The 23,126-nt window shown below is 42.6% G+C and overlaps 1 protein-coding gene and 1 long non-coding RNA gene across 3 annotated transcripts in view; one reads left to right on the forward strand and one right to left on the reverse strand.

Moving 5' to 3' along the window:
• Positions 1-377: 377 nt before the first annotated feature.
• Positions 378-23,126, reverse strand: part of LOC141570588 (uncharacterized) — a 122,254-nt gene continuing 99,505 nt past the window's right edge. For both annotated transcript variants that reach the window (XR_012494754.1, XR_012494753.1), the window contains 3 exons: positions 14,606-14,673; positions 9,339-9,497; positions 378-3,076 (listed from right to left, as the gene is read on the reverse strand). This is a non-coding gene — a long non-coding RNA (uncharacterized LOC141570588). The remainder of the gene's footprint in view (positions 3,077-9,338; positions 9,498-14,605; positions 14,674-23,126) is intronic.
• The window catches only part of CYP19A1 (cytochrome P450 family 19 subfamily A member 1), a 77,677-nt gene continuing 69,041 nt past the window's right edge, over positions 14,491-23,126 (forward strand). Inside the window, exon 1 of the mRNA XM_019730620.2 lies at positions 14,491-14,648. The gene's annotated coding sequence lies outside the window, so the exon portion shown is untranslated. The remainder of the gene's footprint in view (positions 14,649-23,126) is intronic.

Genomic DNA, 23,126 nt, shown 5'->3' on the forward strand with positions numbered 1-23,126 from the left:
GGTTCCAGCCAGTGCATGACCTTACTATTGGTGTCAAGTTTGGTGCTCGAATGATAACTATTGATGGAAAACAAGTAAAACTTCAGATATGGGATACGGCAGGGCAAGAATCCTTTCGTTCCATCACAAGGTCATATTACAGAGGTGCAGCAGGAGCTTTACTTGTGTATGATATTACAAGGAGAGATACACTCAACCACTTGACAACCTGGTTAGAAGATGTCTGCCAGCATTCCAATTCCAACATGGTCATTATGCTTCTTGGAAATAAGAGTGATTTAGAATCTTTATTCGAGGATAACACATTGCTGAACCTCTTATATCCCCTCGTGGCGCTATAGACCCGCCTGCGAGAATCAGGGCTCTGCCATCCTGCCATGCAAAGATGGCCGGAGCACAGGGAACCTCCACTATCCCTTCTTTTAAGCATAGACTGCGTTGCTCCCGACAGACACAGTACACTCATGTCTACTTCCAACAGTTCCTCGCCCAAAGAGCACCACCACATTTCTTGAAAGAAGAGTCTACACTTACTGTCTCCACAGCTTCTCTGCCCACCATCTGACTGAATCTGACTGATGGGAGAGCACAGTGTGTTCCTAACTGCTGAAGCTGCTGGACTTCTTTTTCTTTTTCAAATCTAGTCAGTATGAAGTGTTCTAAGCTGATGCCTTTTTTCCCTCTGTTTTTACACTTGTCCTCTTTGGACTCCTGTTAAGTGATCTTCACCTGGTTTTCCTTCTACTCTCATGGCTTCTTTTCTGCTTCTTCATTAGTTCCTAAGCTGCAGATGCCTCTCAGGGTTTTGTTCAGAGCTTACTTCCCTGATCTTTCTCTCTCCTGTGTATGATGTATTCCCAGAGTTTCCAGTGTAACAGTGATTCAGCTGACTTCCAGATTTGTATCTTCTGATCCAGATCTATTTCCAGATCTCCATGCCCACATTTCCAACTGCTGGCCAGAATGTTGCCTGTCCTGCCAGCCCCTCAACATGTTCAAAGCCATCATCTTTCCCCCTCTATTTTCTTCCCCTTCTGGCTTCTCTAGAGAAACACTCTGTAGTGCAAAAGGCAAAGACTTTGGACACACCACCTAGGTTAGAATCTTGGTTCTATACTTTTTGTGTAGGCTTTGAAGCAAGGTCCTTTTTGTCTCATGTTTCATGAAGGCTACCAGTGCTCGTTCTGCAATAAGCATTTGTTAATTGTTGGTCCTCTTGCCCATTTCTTATTAGCACGAAAATTTTCTCTCTAAAGTGGGACTGCCTCTTTTCCAGGTGGCTCATGGGAAATTGTGCAGGAAGCTCAATTAAATAGGAACTCTAAGGAGTCAGGGAATTGTGGGCTCAATACCGGCTGGGACTGGCCAGGGAAGACATTCAAAAGATAGTTTTGTCTAGTTGTTTAATGTACTTTCCCTTCCCTGTACCTTCCCAAATCCATGTCAGTTCTACTGAAGCATCTCTCACATTGGTCCCCTCTTTCCCGCCTTGAGGGGCAGTAATATGGCTCCATGAAAACAGTCTCTCTGCCTCCAGGCTCTGCCCACCCAATCCACCCTGCCCACCACCACTGCCAGAAGCAGTGTTATGATCATAAGAAGGCCTTGCTTAAAAACTTTCAGTGCTCCCATACCTGGTTCCATACCCTTGCTTTCAAGATTTTTTATAATCTGCCTCAAACCTAGTTTTCTGCCAAACTTAGGTTGACTCAATCACAAGACATGCTGGGACCAAAGTGACACAAACTCTGAGGGTGAGGTGCAGGGAAGGAGCCAGTGTTTACCCAAGAGCATCTAACCTAGAACATAGGGGCAATGCTTTTGGGCCCTGGTGCTGCTCAGAGTGAAGTGGGGGCTTTGCCAGCCCCTGGATGCTGGGCCCTAGCCCTCAGGGCAAAGAGCACAGCAAGTCCTAGACAGAGAATCAAAGTCTGTGTCCCAGCTATGTATTAGGTTGGTGCACAAGTAATTGCAGTTTGGGACCGTGAATTTTAAATCATTATAACTAGGCTCAAATTAGGCTCAAATTGATTTATTAATCAAAATAGGAACTATTACAATCAGCACATTTTTGCCAACGCGAAATAAGTTTGTCTATTCCTGTATAGTAAAAATCCGTGCTTCGGGATTCGACAAACTCTTGCAAAGCATTTTCTGCATCCTGCTGGTTATGGAAGTGTTTTCTCTGCAAAAAGTTGTTGAGATGCTTGAAGAAGTGGTAGTCAGTTGGCGAGAGGTCAGGTGAATATGGCAGATGAGGCAAAATTTCGTAGCCCAATTCGTTCAAATTTTGAAGCGTTTGTTGTGCAATGTGCAGTTGGGCAGGTGTTGTCGTGGAGAAGAATTGGGCCCTTTCTACTGACCAATGCCGGCTGCAGGCGTTGCAGTTTTTGGTGCATCTCATCGATTGCTGAGCATACTTCTCAGATGTAATGGTGTCACCAGGATTCAGAAAGCTATAGTGGATCAGACTGGCAGCACACCACCAAACAGCGACCATAACCATTTTTTTTTGGTGCAAGTTTGGATCTGGGAAGTGCTTTGGAGCTTCTTCTCGGTCCAATCTCTGAGCTGGTCATTGACGGTTGTCATATAAAATCTACTTTTCGTTGCATGTCACAATCTGATTGAGAAATGGTTCATTGTTTTTGCGTAAAATAAGAGAAGATGACACTTCAAAATGACGAAATTTTTTTATTTTTGGTCAGCTCATGAGGCACCCACTTATTGAGCTTTTTCACCTTTCCAATTTGCTTCAAATACCAAATGACCACAGAAAGGTCAACATTGAGTTATTCGGCAACTTCTCGTGTAGTTGTAAGAGGATCAGCTTCGATGATTGCTGTCAGTTGGTCATTGTCAACTTCCGATGCTTGGCCACCAGGCTTCTCATCTTCAAGGCTCTCGTCTCCTTTGCAGAACTTCTTGAACCACCACTAACTGCACTGTACGTTCCTTAGCAGTTCCTGGGCCAAATACGTTGGTGATGCTGCAAGTTGTCTCCACTGCTTTACGACACATTTTGAACTCAAATAAAATCTGCTTGAATTTGCTTTTTGTCTAACATTTCCATAGTCTAAAATAAATATGAAATAAACAGCAAGTAATAAGTCATTAGCAAAAAAAAATATAAAGCGAGACATATGTATTAACATGATGTATAACATAACCACATTTATTTAAGAATCAAACGACAAATTTCAACAAATGCAAAAACTGCAATTATATTTGCACCAACCTAATAGTTTTAGAAGTCCAGGCAGCACTAGAGGACCAGTTGGAAATCCAGAGATTCTCAGGAAATGGAGACAAACTTCCACTCCCAGTGTGCAGAGCCATGTGACAGGGGAGAGGGAAGGGGAAGAAGCAATGTAGTGCTCCTGGGCTTGAGGTAGCAAGTTAATTCTGGACTCTGAAGGTGGAACCTCATTGATCTTTCTATTTCCTGGCTTTAGGTGAGAACCTTGCAAATAGATCTTGCTTAATTAGTTTAACTCACCTCATTAGCCTTATCTCCTTCCATAGAAAGTGCTGGCTGGGTCCTATGAAAGTTCTCTACATCAATTGGCCCATTGGAATTCTCACAGCCAAGACAGAAGACAGATGGGGATGAGTGGGTGGGTTGTGTTTGGTCATAAATCTCCATCTTAGGTATTGAGCAGAATGTTTAGCCAATGCATAGAAAGCCTTTTTCTTTTTTCAACTCTCCTGGAGATTTAGGAAATAAGGGACCCATATTATTTTCATTTGGACAAAAGCCTTTCTTTTTCCACTTTAAAGAGCTGAAACTCCCTCTAGTTCAGAAACGTTAAATGAACAATCCACCATGTGCTGAGAGTTTAGATGCTCACCACTGTCTGGGGCTCCTGACTACTCCTAGCAGCTTCTATCCATCCCATGGATACATTCTGGATTTATTCTTTTTATTATTAATAGCTAACATTAACTGAGTGCTTACTATGTGCCAGGCATTGTGCAAAGGGAAACACATTGCCTCTTTCCCAGGTGATTCCTGGAAACTGAGTAGGAATGTGAAATAGAAACTCTGAGGAATTAGGGGGGTATGAGCTCATGCAGGCTGGGACCAGACAGGGAAAACGGCCTTTAAAACATGGTTTTGCAACTCAGCCTCAGTTACACACCTGCTGTCTGTCACCCACTCACTCAGTAGTGGGCCTGAAGTTCAGTGGAGGAGGAGTGGGGTGCTGTTCATGCTTGAGCCTCATCAGCCTCTACTGGGTCTGGTAGCATAAGTGTTGCATAGGATATTGGGGTACCAAAAAGAGCCTCTGCCCTAGCTCCTCTAGCTCCCTGAGGGTTAACACTAAAATTCAGAGGCAAGATTACATTCCTTGATTTGATGCAAAAAGGCTTAAAATGCAAATAGCTCTAGAGAAATAACAGAAGGGGTTGGATACCATTTCCTAGAAGAGAGGAATGACTCAGGAAAGTGTTCTGGCAAGGGCTATGGAGAGGACATCCAGGGATCCTGGCTTGTCTGAAGGAGAGTGGGGAAGAAAGGGGGCAGGCACAGTGGGCAGCTGAGAGCGCTGCAGGTGAGCCTGTGATCAAAGCATTCCAGAAGATCCCAAAGCACCCACTCAGCTAGAGATAGGAAGGTGGTTTGCAGCCTCCTATGGCAAGGAGCCAAGAATAATTACAAGCAGAGACAAATTCAGACTGTTGATGAGAGTACTTGGAATGTGAAGCCTGGGGCAGAAGTCAGGCACAAGTGCACCCTAGAAGAGCTGCTCTATTCCTGGAACTGTCTCAGGAATTGCATAAGCAGTGGCCAGGTCACCTACTCATCCAGGGACCTTGTTTTCCAAAACTCATGATTTGAGAAAGAATTTGTTTAAAATGGTTTTAGAAATGTGTATAAAGTCTAACAAAGCCTTTGAAATGTAAAGATTTGTGTGTTTAGTAAAGCACAAAGTTAACTACCTTCGGGAGGGGTAGAGACACAGAATGAGCTGGTCCCCATACTCATGTGTGGAGATTAAAAATAGGAAGGGATATCTTGGCTGCAGAGGTCCCCCTTGAGGCGTGAGGAGTCCCAGCCACACATAAGGCTCCCCAACCCAGGGTTCTAGTGCCGGGGAGAGAAGTCCACACAAGGTTTGGCTGTGAAAACCACTGCAGACTGTGGTTGAGTGAGAGATGGAGGGCTTCTGGAGTCCCAGGCGTTCCTGTTAAAGGGCCCACACATGGACTGACTTGCTGACAGACTCACTCACTCTGAACGGCAGTGCTGGGGCAGCAGCTCAAAAGGCACCCGGGACATACAGGGAGGAAATGAATTGTCTGGTTTCAGGGTGAGGGCTGGAGGGGTCAGCTTTCTTTCAGACAGAAGTGCTTTCTTTTCAGACAGAAGTAACAGTGGCAGCCGGCCACTGTTACTTTGTTGAGCTCTCCCCACCACCCAGCATGCACATATCTGCATTTCCATCAACCTCACTAATAACTTTCGTTCTGCCACCCTGGTGATTCTCTGAGATCCCATCCAAGCTGCTTTCAGTGGCTTTTCCATAAAAATGTCCTGTCTTGGCTCATGCTGCAAATTTTCCTAAAATCTCTCAAAGATTCACCAACCCCAAACCAGCAGCATTTGGCCTTAGTGTGTCCTGTACCACTTGCTAAGCAGACCCAAGCCTGGCACTAGTGGCAGATGGCCTGAGTTCATGACTTAGCCTTTCCCAGGCACCTCCAAGCCTAATGGAGGTGGAAGAAATCTGAGGATCACCTTGTGGCTCATGCCAGGTGGCCCCAAACAGGGCACAAGCAGAGGCTAAACTTGGCCTTTGGCAGGGCCCTTCCCAGGTAGCCCTGGTGCTGGTACACCTGGTGGCTGACTTCAGATGATGCCAGAGCACCACCAGGCCAACTCCACAGATGACACACCCAAAGGGCTGACTGGGCAGGCACCGGAACCCTGCTAAAGCAAATCCTGATGTGTAGGGTAAGGCTCTGCACCACAACTCCTCCACTGTAGTCACAGCCAATTCCTCACAACCAATCAGCCTGAGGGTCAATTCCTCCTACTGACAGGCAAACAGCAATCAAGGCTCATCTAAAAAAGGAGGGCACAAACAACCCACACAAGGGACACACCCGGCTCAGGTGACCAGGGCGATTGTGCTACTGGGCCCCACAGGACACCTACTACATAAGGCCACTCTACTAAGACCAGGAGACATAACAGCTCTACATAATACATAGAAAAAACAAAACAAAACACAGGAAGGCAGCCAAAATGGGGAGACAAAGAAACATGTCCTAAATGAAAGTACAGAACAAATCTCCAGGTGTAAAGAACTAAAAAAAATGGAGATAAGCAATCTACTAGATGCAGAGTTCAAAACACTGGTTATAAGGATGCTCAGTGATGTCAGGGAGAACTTTAGAAAAGATATAGGAAACATAAGGATGAGATAGAAAACATAAATCAGAAATGAAGAAAACAATAACTGAAATGAAGAATATATTAGAAGAAATCAACAGCAGATTAGATGAAGCAGAAGATTGAATCAGCAATTTGGAAGATAAGGTAGCAGAAAACACCCAATCAGAACAGCAAAAAGAAAAAAGAATCCAAAAAAATGAGGATAATTTAAGGGGCCTCTGAGCATCAAGCCTACCAACATTCTCATCATAGGGGTAACTCTTAAAGTAGAAGAGAGAGAGAGAGAGAGAGAGCAAGATATTGAAAACCTATTTGAAGAAATGACGATGGAAAACTTTCCTAACCTGGTGAAGGAAATAGACATACAAGCCCAGGAAGTGCAGAGAGTCCCAAACAAGATGAACCCAAGAAGCCCCACACCAAGACATGTTATAATTAATATCACAAAGATTAAAAACAAAGAACCTTGAAAGCAGCAAGAGAAAGGCAGTTGGTTACCTACAAGGGAGCTCCCATAAGTCTGTCAGCTGATTCCTCAACAGCAACTTTTCAGGCCAAAAGGGATTGATGTGAAATATTCAAAGTGATGAAAAGCAAAGGCCTACAACAATTTACTCTACCCAGCAAAGCTATCATTTAAAATTGAAGGACAGATAAAGAACTTTCCAGACAAGAAAAAACTAAAGGAGTTCATCAACACCAAACCAGAATTACAAGAAATGTTGAAGGGACTTCTTTAAGAAGAAGAGAAGATAAAAAATATGAATAATAAAGTGATAAACTACATATTTGCCAACAACTACTTTCAATGCAAATGGATTAAATTAAATGTTCCAATCAAAAGACATAGGGTGGCTGAATGAGTAAGAAAACAAGACCCTTACATATGCTGCCTATGGGAGACTCACTTCAGACCGAGACACAGACTGAAAGTAAAGTGATGGAAAAAAAGATATTTCATGAAAATGGAAATGAAAAAAACAAGCTGGGGTAGCAATAGTTATACCAGATGAAAATGCCTTTTAAAAAAAGCCTTTAAAACAAAGGCTATAACAAGAGACAAAGAAGAACCCAGCAATCTCAATTTTGGGTATTTATCTGAAGAAATACAAAACACTAGTTCAAGGGGACATGTGCATCCATATATTCATCGCAGTATTATTTCCAGTAGCCAAGACATGGAGGCAACCTGGGTGTCCACCAATGGATGAATAGATAAAGAAGTGGTGGTACATACATACAATGTAATATTACTCAGCCATAAAAAAGAATGAAATCTTGCTATCTGCAACAACATGGATGGACCTAGAGGGTATTATGCTAAGTGAAATAAGACAGTGAAAGACAAATACCATATGATTTCACTTATATGTGGAATCTAAACAACAAAATAAATGAACAAACAAAACAGAAACAGACTCATAGATACGAGAACAAACTGATGGCTTGCCAAATGGGAGAGGGGTTAGGAGGTTGGGAAAAAAAAGGTGAAGGGATTAAGAAGTACAAATCAGCAGTTACAAAATTGCCATAGTGGGTTGGGGGAAGGGGGTCGGCCAGATGGCTCAGTTGGTTAGAACACGAGCTCTGAACAACAGGGTTGCTGGTTCGATTCCCACATGGGCCAGTGAGCTGCACCCTCCACAACTAGATTGAAGACAGCAAGCTGCGGCTGAGCTTCCAGAGGGACGGCTGGATGGCTCAGTTGTTTAGATCGCGAACTCTTAACAAGTTTGCTGGTTCAATTCCCGCATGGGATGGTGGGCTGCATCCCCTGCAACTAAAGATTGAAAATGGCAACTGGACTTGGAACTAAGCTGTGCCCTCCACAACTAGATTGAGGGACAACGACTTGGAGCTGATGGGCCCTGGAGAAACAGTGTTCCCCAATATTCCCCAATTAAAAAAAAAAGTCACGGGGATGTAAAGTGTACAGCATAAGGAACATAGTTAATAATAATGTAATAACTATGAATGGTGTTAGATGGGTGCTAGATTTATCAGGGTGATCACTTTGTAAGGTATATAGATGTCTAATTTCTATGTTGTACACCTGAAACTAATATGTCAACAGGATTTGAAAAATTAACAAAAATAACAATTAAAAAAGTTAAATATTAAAAAAAAGTTAACTACCTTTAGTGACAAGAATAAAACACTATGGAAAGTGGGACTGTTACAAGATAATTCAGCATATCTGATTGTCAGAGACTTGTACCCCCAACCCCCACTTTCATGAAGAATGTAACTAGCCAAAAACCCTAGTTGTACAGTAATAAACCTCTCCCTGTTTAATTCACCTTCCATGTCTCTTGACAGTACAAAGTCTGTTTTGAAGTGACCAGGAAACTGAGCCAGCTTAAAGTAGGGGTTACTTCCTGTGCCGCTTTCTTGAGGCCATTGTGAGCCTTCTCAGGTTCTCAGGCGGCTGCAGCACAGACATTGGTTCTGCAGCTCTGCAGAAGGTGCCTGTTCCCACACAGGTTCCCCAGGCGCCCCCCTCCTCACCTAGGCCAAAACACCTTTGTCCCAAATCCACTCTGGCCAGGTCCACACCCTACTTTCAAATGGCCTCCCTCCGCCAGTACTTTCGCAAAGAATGTACTTTTCATTATTTTGATTGGGGTTGGCCTAGAGGACTGGAAAGGACGGATAGGCCAAGAAGGAAAGACTGATAAGGTTTCTAGTTCATTCCCAAAGTTCTGGTTTTTGTTGGGAGTGGGTGTCATTTGGATGAAGTGTGTGGGGGAGGAACATGGGGTGACAAGCCCTCTTGTCAATGCTGCCCTCTGTTGATGCCGCCCTCCGGATGTCAATGTCGGGTAGGATGAATCGAAGAGCTTTTTCTGCTGCATTCATCCTCAACGAGACTGGAGCAGCACCTCCTCTCCCCTCTCGAGGCCTCTTAGAGGTGCATTCTGAGGCCACAGCTTACCTCTCTCCAGATGTCACAGGTGTGAGGTGTCAACTTCTTGCTTGTATACATAAGTCAGTGTACCTCCAGGGCACAGATCCTGCCTTTTATTTCCTTTTGGGGGATTTTCATCAAATGTCTACTGGTTGCCTGCTCCATGCTTACAAATCAACAAATGCCCTGCAGAATGAAAACAGTTGGGAAACCATGAATGGGGAGGAGGTAACAGTGTCTGGATCATATACAGCAGGAGAACCTTTGCACTTCTTAAAGAAGATTCCCTTTAAGCTATCGAAGGCCTGGTGCCCTTACACAGTGGGCTTTGGATGTGCCTGGAGGTCAGGGCACACTTGGCTTCGAAATGCGATGTGCTGAGTGAAATAAGAAGGACTTGGTACCCTGATGGTTGGAGATTGTGGTTCAGACAGGATTAAACCATCGAGAGGGGAAAGAAATCCCAACAAAACAAGTGCATGAAGACAGAGCACTTTAGTTTAGTGCTTCTTGGCCTTTATCTTAGCCAACCTTATTTAAAGATGTGTGTCTGAGCGGCGGTGTATGGAGCACGGGGGAAACAGGGCTTACCTGCAGATGAGAGGTGGCTGGGTGGGGACGTACAGGTAAAGAGCGGAGGGAGATAGGGAGAGATGGACTCAGAGATGACTCAGAAAAGAGAGAAAAATGGAGAGTAGTTTGATTTATGAGAACTTTGCTCAGTTTAATTGTACTTGGCTAAAATAACATTGTTGGTTTATAATTATGTTGCAGTTAATTACCCTCAATCTGTTTTCTTGAGGAATTGAAGATTCCGGAGTTAGTAGGTTCCTGTGTGGGTATTAATGTATGCACCTTTGTGGGACCACATCACTTTGTTAGTTCAAGAGGATGCTTGGTTTCTGTTTGTTTTCATCTTTCCCCCACCACCTCATATTCTTGTTGCCTATCCCTCTCCCCAGTCTTTTCTCACTCAGTAAACTACTTAACAGATGGGTATAATTAATACCTGAAAGTTGTCAAAGGCAGTGACTAGAGGTAAATTACCAGCTGTGAAGAGGGTCAACAAGGGCCAGACAATTTGAGAAGAACAGCACTGTTCTTTGCCCAAGAAAAGCAGGGAAATTGGACTATGTGGTGGTACTCATTAGGCCGTGTTCTTTTGTTATGTTATCACGCAAATTGCAGTCTGAGAGCTCCCTGCCTTGCATGTCTGGTAACTAACAAGATGAGTTGGACACATGTGCTTGCTCTGGAGCCTCGTGGTGGTCAGTGGATTCTTTGTTGTGGTCTTCAACATGTCAGAACAAGGCTCTGAGGCCTTCCTGGAAGGCCCTAGCTCCCCCCAACGACAAGCTGGCTGCTAGAGTGTTGGTATGACCAGAGCACTGGGAAATTAGGTGTGGGTGGAAGCCATATTTTCTGTGGCAGGGGTGGATAGGGAGAGGGTAGGGAGGGAAGGGGTGTTTTAACAAGAGAGAAGGGGCAGAGAGTGGTTACAGGTGAATTTCCCTATGTAGCTGGATCAGGCCCAGTGTTGGTGACAAGTGCAAGGGCAAGCCTTTCCTGAGCACCCAAGTGATACATGGTGGGTGGCCTTGCTCTTTAGGTAATTATTGGACAACTGGTAGCTGTACATGTGGACAGATGGATCCCCCACAAAGCTGGGGTACAATCTGAATGGGGAGCAAGGTGTTTAGAGGAATTTTTGCTGAGAAGGGCTATGATGAGGTAGCAAAAGGGGAGGATGAAATGTAGTGTCTTAAGGCCTCTGTCACTGCAAGGAGGGGGTGAGACCAGGAGGAGGGTGCACGATCGGGGAAGCCAACTATACCCATGTATCTTGAGGTCTGTTCACCATTGAGCCAGGTCTCCTTGTCTCAGGTCTGAGCATGCCAGAAATCTCTGTGGACTTTGACAAACATTTTTTGAGTCCAGAGAGGCAATCAGCGCAAAGGACAAGCTTGGCTGCAGCACCTCTGGCCAGATGGGCAGCTGCTCCCTAGGAGAGCAGACCCTCTGCCCTTTGACCTCAGGCCTCCCTAAGTAGCCTTGGCTGTCACCTTGAGGCAGTTGTACTTTGCTGCCCTCTGCTGCTCAAACCCTACTCTTAATAGTAGCCTCTCAGGGCTGGAAGGCAGGAGGCAACTTTTCCAGGGCAGGCCCTCCTCTGCTGCCCCCTGGTGCTCTGGCTTCTAAGAGTAAGTTTCTGCCCAGCACATGGGTGGCATCAGGCAAGGGTAGATTTCTGGGAAAAAGCAACTTTGTTCAGGGCTGGTCAAACTTGTACTAGCTCCTCCACGCTGCATGCAGAGGTCCTTCTGGAAAGGACCCCAAACTCCTGAAGTGGAAATGGTTCTTACCTAGCAGGTCATGCTTTTCTATGGACTATTTGACCTCTTCCAGGAGCAGTTTCCTGGAGAAATAGAAACAGAGTTTCGGGCTACTACACTCACAAGAGAGAAGTGGATGCTTTCTACCTCCTAGTTAAAGAATGGGTGATGTGAGCCTTTCTAGAAATGGTGCCTAGATGTCTGTATTTTAACCAGGAGAGGCAAGTCCTGGGGGAATTACTGGCAGTTGGGCAATAGAATAGATGGCATCAGGATCTTTGGGTGCTCAGCTGGGAGTGGCATCAGGGGACACTGGTTTCCCCAACTAAAAAAGGCACCTGCAGGGGCAGCCACTTCTGCAGAGGATGCTTTGGGGCTTGATGTTTCTCAGTACACCATCTCGGTACACCATCTCCTGACCTCGGTACACCATCTCCAGGAGCCCGCCGTTCTAGGATCCCAGCTCTGTCCTCATTGCTGAAGTTGGGAGATGGAGCCTGCATGGGCTGGCAGCTTTCCAGCAGTTGGTTGCGGTCAGGGTGGCTCTGTGGTTCAAGCACCAGTAGACCAGTGCTCTGCTACACTGCAGGACCCCAAATGAACTAGACTGCATTTCTTGGGGCGAACAGTTACATCCATGCAAAAAATTTCCTTTCAAAGCTTCAAGTTGATAGAGCCCTCATGGATCCAAACCTATTTCTTTCTGTGATACGGCACTGACCACTGAGTGGGCCGCTTGCATTTCCCCACCTCTACCCAGGCAGGTGAAAGCCGGAGCCTGCCAAGGAATGGGATCCAGAATGGTGCCTGAGTCACCTCCTGATAGGCAACAGGTAGCCAAAAGGCAGGGATGGGGCCTCATGTCCCAGAGGTAGAAGCTAAGAATCCAAAGCAAATGGCCACAAGGCCGGGAGAGGAGAGCCAAAGAAGTAGAGAAATCAAGATGGAGGAAAAAGAAGAAGTGCAGGTTTTTATTTTTAGATTGAGGTTCAAAATACAGATGTCTGCAGAGCACGCTCTTTGGAGGGAACCAGGGCCAAGTAATAGTTCAACCTCCTCAGGCCCATCCTTACTGCTCTTTTTCTCCTTTGACTTATAATTTAACAGAAGCATTTGTTCTAAGTGCAAAAGTCCTGTACACAAAGTACTTGGAATTGGGGAAGGGAAAGTATAGGTGTTTTCTGCCTCAAAGAACATACACTCAAGGTCATGGCCTCTTTCCCCCGCAGCCTCCTCTCCCTCTCCCTCATTCCTGCAACAAGCATTTCTTCCTAGGTACTGACTATGCACTTGGAATTTATTTTTTCCTCTTACCTTTTTCTACCCCTAATTCCTTTATCTCAGATCCCTTCCATTTCTCTCCCAAAAAACTAAGCAACAGAGAAATTTAGGGGGGTAGAGGAAGAAAAAGACTTTAAGGGAAAAGGGATGCTTAGTTGGCACACCTGAGTTCATTCTGTAAAACTCAAATGCTATGCATCCATTTCACGCGTAGCTTGGGTTGGGGAACGTTGTTTCATTTCCTCTTGGAATAAATTTTTGCTGAGCATTAGACCCATCCCATTTGCCCAGGCCATATATATATGCTATATATATCTAAATAAATTCAAACTGGTTGCAGGTCTTTCATCATCTACTTTGTAAATGAGTGGTGGAATGCTGCCAATCTGACAGTGACCAGAGCTAAACAGTGAATGAATACCTGACTCTTAATCCTCCCACCTGACACTTCCACCCTGGCTTTCAGCCCTCACTCCACCGTCTCCATCACGTACAGCGTATTCATCATAAAGACCACCAATCAAGGCAAAGGCATGACGTGTTCTATCATGGCCAGCACTTTGGAGAAAAAACTCTGAGATCCTAGGTCTCTTATCTTGATTTTTAACTCCAAGAGTTTGATCCCTTATTTGCTTGTTTCTCACCTAAAATGGGACCAAGGATAGATGCAGGAGGGAGTTGTGTTATCCAGTTACATAATGAAGTGTTGTGTCTCAATTTATTTGGCTCCCAAACATCGCCCATCCTACTTGTTAAGAAAGCCACCATTTCTTTGAATCCTAAAGAAATTTAAGAGTCTTTCATTTGAAAATAGATTCCTAAATGCAAATGTCCCTGCAAGGGCTAATCCTAAGGTGACAGGTAATTTGAGGAGAGAAAGTCTCAGTGTGGACAGTGGGGAGAGAAAGAATCCCAAAGCCAAATCGCACCTACTTAACCAATTATATTTACTCCTCTCTCCAGGTCAGTACTGTACCTGAGTACAGGGAGAAGATGAAAGGCAGACTTGTATGCAAACCTCCTCCCTCTAGCACATACGTACACACCTGGACCTGAAGCAGTGATAATTGTTCTCACCTGAAAACATCTGCCTGAAGGCTAAGATCACTTCAGATTTCCAAGTTACATTTTCCTAAGTGTAGCACTTTTCTCCTAATTTTCTTTTAGAAAAGACTGAAGTAGCTCCACATGTCTTCATCCTCCAAACTGGACTCAGTTTGCCTGGGACAGGTGTATGTCTGTACGTAAATCTATATTCCCAATATATGTCTAGGACCCCCATGAGGAGACAAAGTTTCAGAGACCAAGTTTCAGAGAGCCTTGCGTCGGTGTAACTCCCTCACAGGGAGTCCGAGGCATTACTCTCTGTCCATGGGAACGGATGCACAGATCTTTTCTCTTCCTCATGGTCAGTTTTCTATTTGTGATTAGTAATTGGCTTCCCTCGGTACGTTGCGATCTATTACAAAAGCCAAACATTCAGAGGGCGAGCTGAAATGACAAAATTGGGTTATAATTTATGTTGGCCCCTGACATATATATTTTTTTAAAATGATTTGGTCTCTAAGCAACTGATCTCTTAGCAACAAGAAGCACCTTTATAAAAGATGGCACACAAAGAGTGATTGCCAGAAAAGCCACCCGGTTCTTAAACAGCCGCGCATCATTAGCAAAACTCACCATCTTCAAGAGTCCAAAAACTAGAAGTGACCAGCAGACCCAGGTAACCTTGATATTTGCACATTTTCCTGAAAAAAGAAAGAAAAAAAACAACTCATGCAACTATTGAAGAGAACAAAATTCTTTGAAATGTGTTCATTTTTGAGGTCTTATTAGTTGGTCTTGGCTAACTTTTAACAGAATGTATTCTATTAAATAACTGGCTTCTTGATTTTTTAAAAAACAACTTGGACATGAATTTTGTGATCAGAAAACAATTCACTGAAAAGATTTCATTGACATGAGAGGATGGAAGGGGGGAAACAGTCTATCCTTTTCAGAGTTTCTTTCTGTGGGTTTTCATTGAAAAGGAGAAATTCCACACTGTGGCAAAATAGGAGTGTGCTGAATGTCATACGAGTGGTATGCACTACTAGGGGAGTAGCGTATTTTTTTTCAATGTATTTTTAAATGGTTAAAATATTTAAAGAGCAGCAAAATTATTTTACTTCCAAACTTCAGCTTTTTAATCCAGTGTCAGTTCTAGTGGCAAATGATGGTCTTTTCTTGCAAATATGCAAAGACTGGTTTTTCTTTTCTCTCTTTCATAGCACAAAACCAAGCATTTTTCTATTTGTTTTCATTGCCGTAAGAAAAGATTCATTCTAAAACTGAAAATAGGAGAAATTCCAGCCATCTGTACTTTGTTTGCTTTTTTCAGGTAGCTGGGAGTTGAAGACTTAGTGTCTTTCTAGAAAATTGGAGTTAGAGGTGAGGAACAATTATTTTTCCTCTGTATCCCTTTATTTAGGACTGTGTAATTATAAACCCACTTGGGGTACTGAAAGTGCATAAAAAGGAGATATTTTGTGAGAGAGAAATAAAAATCTCTCTAACAACGCTTGGGAACATTACATAGAGATAGCACAGATCTAAGCAAACAGACTTTCAGAGAATTGCAGTTTCAATAAAGACAAGTTGGGATGGTGAATATATATATAAATACATATATATATATATATATACATATATGTATATATATGAATTGCATGTGCCACTTACCTTTAAATTGAGCTGTATGTTGACATCTTCTCGGAACCAGAAGATGGGATATTTTATCTAAATACTGAAATTGGCGGTGTTTCAGAGTGTTCAAAATCAGGAAAATCCCAGAAAATTTGGGACTTAACAGTTATTTTGCTAAGAAAAGACTCCTTATCAATGCAATATGATTACAACTTGATTTAAAAACAAAAAGCTGCTTATGATTTGTATTTCTGTTACTGCTACCACTTGAGGCAGAAAGAATTCCTTCTTGTGATTGCTTTGCTCAGAAGTTAGCAACTTGGGTATTTTAAGTTGAACGGCAGAAACTGTTTTTTAAAGAAATGTACCATGAAAGCACAGAGACACACACATATACAGCTTTGTCGTTGAGAACTAAAGATTTTATGTACTTGTATTGCAGTATGGTCATTATTTTAGAAGCATGTTTGTGACTTTAAGTTAAGGAACTTGGATGAATAATTATAAGATATAACTTGTGTTGGCTGTGTTTGAATGTTTCCAGTTTTAAGTGTACCATAATCTACCAAACATGAAGGGGAATAAAAATAAGCAAAGATATGGTAATATTTGTATCATAAGTGGCAGCTAAGTTTTTGCAGTGGTTCTTTAAGATTTTTCAAATGCAGTCATTATGTCCTTTGAGGCTCATGTCTTGTAAGTTTTATCTATGCATAAAGAAATAAAGGGAACCAATGGCACTGTAGAGCTTGTCATTTTGGCTGTCTTAATAAACCATCTGACCAAGATGCAAAACAATTGCAATCTTTGAGATATACAATGAAGTACTCTAAATAGACTGGCCACTAGAGACTAAGCTGACTCATTCTGCTGTGTTAGGATTAGTTACTTCTGAGACACACACACACTTACACAAATAGTCTCAATATAAATCATAAACCAGGAAGTCAAAATGAGCCTCTTCATTAGTGAGGGTCTCTTAAGAAAAAAGATAGCTTTAATTTCATAAAAGTTTCCAACCATAATCGTTATTTGGTGTCTAAAAATCCTAGATGAGACTTGATGGCTTTTTTCCTTCAAACCTTAGGCTGGGGTGGGGTTGGTGGGGGCGAGAGTGCATGGGGTGGGGTGGGAGGATAACAGCTGGCAGACCTACGTCCAAACAGTTCTGCTGTGTGGGAGATGCATGCTGCAAATGGGTCTGTTTACTTTGGACACTTGAATAACTGAATTGAAATGATCAGGCAGGAACTTGATCGATTACTACTTTTAACAGAAAAATGTTAACGCTCATCCTTTGGATAATTTGGTCTTTCTCTGGTGAGAGGGAAGCAAGAACAAAGGGGAGTTCCACTAAGGGCTAGGGACTTTACAATGTGCAGTGTGTTTAATCCTCACAACCGCTGTGCAGGGGCATCAGCATCTCCATTTTGCACTTGTGTAAACCAGGCTCAGCAGTTTGCCAAGATGTTATCTAAACAGTGAATGACAAAGGGGGGTTTAAACCCAGGGCCAGTCTGACTCCCCAGTCTATGTGCTTTCCTTGGGCCACAATGGCACAAGCAACTATTTTAAACTGACATTCAAATAGTCCCTCTGGTCTTAGTAAAGCAAAAGCTCTGATTCAGGCATCTGTCCACAGAAGAATCTCCTTAACCCCTGCCTCTGTTGGCTGGGGTGACTCAGATGCCTCATTCAATGGCTACCACAGGCTGTGAACTGGAGGCGGGCACTTGGTGGGGCTGTGGCAGCAGTGGCCACAGGGCATGTCACCATTCCTTGCCATGATGCTCATCCCAAATGAAGTTGGGTAGGACTCTTTGAGGTACTCTTTGTATGAGACTAGAACCTGAGACAGGGCTCCCAGGGAGCATCCTTGGACCACAAGAGTTAGGGACTGCATGGGTAGAGAGGAAGCCAAACCAAGAAGCAGAGTGGGTCCAGTGGTATGCCACCAAGTTAAGGTGGCAAGAAGAGAACCTAGGTGGCTGAAGCAGGGTGGGGGTGAAATGATGCTACAAAAAGTGGAGCTTTCTCCCAAGGAAGTCCTTACAGAGTTGCAAGACTGCAATGCGCAGTCCCCTCTGGTTCTGATGCCTCTGCCTTGTGTTTTGCCCCCTCTTTAAATAGCGCTGACAAAGGGATCAATCTTAGAGGGCTCATTTAGAAAAAATCCCTGAAATATAGTATCTGGGTAGAACATTTGTAGAGGAGTGAGGGCCAGGGCAGCCACAACTAGTCCTGGAACAAAGCGTTCTACACATCTCCACTTCTTTTGATCTGTCTGTCAATCAGCTCAGAGACTTGCAGTGTCTCGCCCAAAGCCAGATAATTCATGGAGGTGAGATTTGAACTCAGATTTTTTGGCTGAGAACCCTGTGGCTCTTTCTTGGAACTGGAAAATATGATGATATACATATAGGCACATACCAATTCTAAGGTGTGATACGGATCCAAAAAAGTTGGGGGCTGGAGGTGACCTGCCTTGAACTTGGCATGACCATCAAATGAACATCAGGGGCAGTTCTTTGCCTGCTACACTTTGGTCCATCCTTGGTCCACACTCCAACAAATGTAAGAGGCAACCTCCCATTTCTTTTTTCAATTCCTCTTTGCTGGGGTATATTATGGGTAATCTCTCCTACACTAAGTCAGAGGGCTGGCGGGCAGCTTAGAAAGCTTGAAAATAATGTATAGTAATAGGTTCTATTTTTGTACAAAAAATAATTATCTTTGTACAAAAGTATCCAAGTAATCCATATGACTCTACTTCGCTAGGGTTCTTGTCTCCAATCGGACATCCCCACCCTCTCTGATTTCCTGGCTGGTGTGTGGTGCTATGACGTATATGGTTGGCACATGACGCCACATAATTACCAAGGGCAGCACAGGCCAAATACCCCTCTGTATAGTGCATAGAAAGTCTCCTCTCATTTGGCATCCCGAGTAGAAGAAGAGAGCCACTCAAGTCATTTCATTTCTTTCAAAGCATATCATTCTTCATCTGGGAGCTGGCTTAATTTAGACTTCTCATTTTGGAGGTGAGGGAAGTGAGCTGAAGTGACTGCCCAAGGTCTATGCAACTAGTCATAGCGAGGGATAGCACTCAGTTCTCTTGACTCCCAGTCCAGTGCTCTTTCCTCTGTATCAGAAAAATTGTTAATCCTAAGAAGAGGGTGAGAGTACAAACTATTACCCCCATTTTACAGATAGAAAAATTGAGGGCTTAGTTCACTTTAGGGACAACTGCCACTCCAAAAGTATGAAAATTATTAAATCTATGAAAGTGATTTAACGGTTCCTCAGTATTAACGATTTACATTATCCCTGCTGGATACAAATATGCAGAGTTCCGTGTGATAGTGAACACACTGGGGTGTCCAAAGGCTATGCAGCTCGCTGATCATATGATTTCTCCCTTGCATGGAATTAAGGAAGAGAGGGAAGTGTTCCCTACCGTTATGAAGCCTAGTGTCCAAACAGATTATACATTTATGGAATCTCTTAAAAAGATAAACCATGTACATCTCCATGGTAGAACTGTCACAGATAAGCCCCAAAAAATGGATAACAAAGGGCACTGTAAGCAGTAATCCTTGTGGGTTTTCCTCCTGTTGGACCAATATTATTTCTTCCTACATGATTACAACTCCCACATTTGAATTTGGTACTTCCCCCAGAAGTGGCTCTAGCAAAAATACTCTGATATGCAGTAACAATTATGGGAACTGTACAATTCTGATGACAATTCTCAAAAGTTAATGTGAAACTGTTCAGTTGGATTGAGTTCTCTGTGCCAAGTTCTGTGCTAGGACCTTTACATAGGTTTTCTTATTTAATGTCCATAACCTATGGTGTCAATATTCTGAGCACTGTTTTCCTAATGAGGAAGCTGAAACTCTTCTGCGTTTAAGGAACTTACCGGAAGGCGCAAGACCATAGCGTGGTGTCTATTTGACTTACCTTTACTGTACTTAATTAATGTGCCTGGCCCTGGGCCAGATGCTGGTGATATAAAGTTAAATAAGACATGGTCCTTGTCTTGAAGAAGCTCACAGCTTAATGATGTTCTTTCCCAGTTAATGTGGGAACTTTTGCTCCTCAGAGCTAGTTTAATAGCAAATAAGATATTTACTAAGTAAATTCTAAAAGGTTTGCTCTAGAGCACACGTCTTGAAGGTAGGCTAAGGATTAGAGGAAAAATATCCTAGGATAGGAAAATATAGGATTAAAGTTTACAATAAGGGGGAAAATTGAAGATTGACAGAAAGTTGGCATTCATGGCATATAGAATAAATGGTCAAAAAGCATGGAGGAGACCGTGCTTAGGACACATAAAACGGCCAGCAAACCTTGTTTTTTATGTTGGCTGTAGGGATAATATGAACAGTGAACTTGATAATATAGGACACTGGTAGAAAACCTTAAAGATCAGACAAAAGAGTATGGATTTAGTAAATAGAAAATGGGGAGCAATACGAGATCTGCTGATGCAGGATCCTGGTTTTCGAATATTGTGAATACCTGTGACAAAAAGTGACAGAGGAACAGATTTTTGTCTGTGTGTCATTGTCTCTGACAGAGAAGGATACTACAGACCAGAAGATCAGTCTTCTGAAATCCTGAACTAATCAAGAGTGAACTGGTGTGACCCTGGCCTGGACAATAGCTGCAGAAGACAGAGCCTAACCCAAGACAAATGCAGAACAATGGACTAGGCTTGGTGATTAGATGGCAGAAGGGAAGGGAGAAAGAAAACAAAAGGATGGTGGTATCTTTAGAAGTAAAGGAATTTAGGAATTAGTTATCTCTTTAAGTAGAACTATGGTGAGCTTGTTTTTCAACAAGGTTTAGATATAATAAATGTGCTCATCCGTGGAAATGTTAACTATGTCCCTCAAAATACAAATCAAGACATATTGGGTCTAAGAAGGGATCTGTGCTCTTCTGAGAGTAGAGGAAATTTGGGGGGGAGGGGGAGGGATGTCTGGAAAACATCATTTAGTTGCTAAACTATTAGAATTTCCAAGCCATTTTCATGGTTTTAGGACTATCCTGGAAACCCCAGGAAGCAGGCACACTTCTGGATCTTTCTCCTATAAAATGCCTACAAAATATGGGGGAGGTGCTCAGTAAATACCAACTCCTCTGGAACAGTGGATTTTTCAGCTGTGTTACTTGGAGTCTTGGAGTTTTTGAAAAATTTCCAGAAGCTATTGTTGAAGGTGTTGGGGGTGTGGAAGACGATAGGAGGAGACAGAAGATGGTAGGAGGGGCTCCAGCTACAGCACTCTCACCAGAACACTGGGCTCCCATGGAAATTTTTGTTTGGAATACTATTCGGCAGTAAGAAAAGATGATATAGGAACTTTTGTGACAACATGGATGGTTCTTGAGAGAGTAATGCTGAGCGAAACAAGTCAGACAGAAAAAGCAGAGAACCATGTGATTTCACTGATATGTGGTATATAAACCAAAAACAACAAAAGAACAAGACAAACAAATGAGAAACAGAAACTCATAGACACAGACAATAGTTTAGTGGTTGCCAGAGGGTAACGGGGGCTGGGGGTGGGGGGTGGGAGATGAGGGTAAGGGGGATCGAATATATGGTGATGGAAGGAGAACTGACTCTGGGTGGTGAACACACAATGGGATTTATAGATGATGTAATACAGAATTGTACACCTGAAATCTATGTAATTTTACTAAGAATTGTCACCGCAATAAATTTAATAAAAAAATAAAAAATAAAAAAAAAAAGGTGGGGGGAGCAGAGATAAAACTACTGGGACTAGTAATGAATTTAGCAAGGTTTCAGGATAGAAGGTTAATTCAGGATACAAAAATTCACTTGTATTCTTATACACTAGTAGCAGTCAATTGGAAAATAAAATTTTAAAAACAATTCCAATAGTGTAGAACAAAAAATACATAAAATACTTAGGAATAAATCCAACAAAAGATGTCTAAGACCTGTACACTAAAAGGTACAAAACATGGCTGAAAGAAATTAAAGACAATCTAATAAATGGCAAGATATATTTGTGATATAAAACCCAGTATTTTTAAGGTAGCAATTCTGCCGAAATTGTCCTTTAGAGTCAATGAACTTCCAAATAAAATTCCGGTGGGCATTTTTTTTGTGTGTGTGTGTGTGTAGAATTTAACAGGCTGATTTCGGAAATTTATATTGAAATGCAAAAGACCTAGAATAACCAAAATATTTCAGTTAGGGACCTTTGAGAAGCAGGCAGCACGACTAGATGTACAAGAGATTTATTGGAGGGGAAGAGTGGGGAGCATAAAAGGGAATGAGCAGGAGTAGGTAAGGAAGCTGTCAGACCCTAGTGTAGTTCTGACACCAGTGAAAGGAGAGAGGGAAGAATTGTGTGGAAAGAGCTTCGGACCCTAGTGTAGTTATGAGAGGTTTTTTCTGGCCAGGAAAGGAGAGTTCCCAAGGAAAGGCTACCTGTTGGAAGAGTACTGCATTAGATAGAATGGACTACCACTAGTATCCCCACCATGATTACTCATTGGTTAGGAGCTACCTAGAGAAGTATGGCCTTTCAGTGAACTTGGTGGTGAATCCATAAAGGGGCTCTCAATTAGGCTCCCAACAGCAGGTTCTTTTGAAGGCGATCTCAGCAGCACACCTCCATGGCCACCATACAAAGTAATTTTTAAAAAGAACAAAGTTGAAGAACTTATCTTCCAACTTACCAACTTTACCTTTATATTTCAAGACTTACTATAAAGCTACAGTAATCAAAACAGTTGGGTATTGGCAAGAAATAAACATATAGATCAATGGAAAAGAATAGAGTCCAGAAAGAGTTCCACACATATATTGCCAATTTTTAACAAAGGCAATTCAATGAGGAAAGGAAAGTCTTTTCAACAAATGGTGCTGGATCAACTGGATATCTATAAGGGATGTCAGGGGAGGGAGGCTGGACTCCATCAACCCTTACCTCACACCACACACAAAAATTAACTCAAAATGGATCAGAGACCTAAATGTAAAACCTAAAGCTGTTAAACTTCTAGAAGAAAAATCTTTGTGATTTGGACTGGCAAAATTTCCCTTGAATACAAACCATGAACTATAAAAGAAAAACTTGGTAACTGGACTCTATCAAAACTAAAAACTTTGATCTTCAATAGACACTAAGAAAATAAAGCAGACCACAAATTAGGAGAAAATATTTGAAATACATATAGCAGACAAATAACTTGAATCCAGAATATAAAAGCAAAACAAAACAAAGAAAACCCTCTTAAAATGCAATAAGACAAACCAATTTTTTGAAACGAAAAGACTTGACCAGACACTTCACAAAAGAAGATATACGAATAGCCATTGAGCTCACTAAAAAATTTAGTAATTAGGAAATTGCAAATTAAAGACCATAATCAGATACCTCCAGAATAGCTAAAATTAAAAGCCTGACACATACCAAGTATTGGTGAGGATGTGGAGCAACTGAAACTCTCATATACAACGGGTGGGAAT

This window comes from Rhinolophus sinicus, linkage group LG03 (assembly GCF_036562045.2).
Source record: "Rhinolophus sinicus isolate RSC01 linkage group LG03, ASM3656204v1, whole genome shotgun sequence".
Classification (NCBI taxonomy): domain Eukaryota; kingdom Metazoa; phylum Chordata; class Mammalia; order Chiroptera; family Rhinolophidae; genus Rhinolophus; species Rhinolophus sinicus.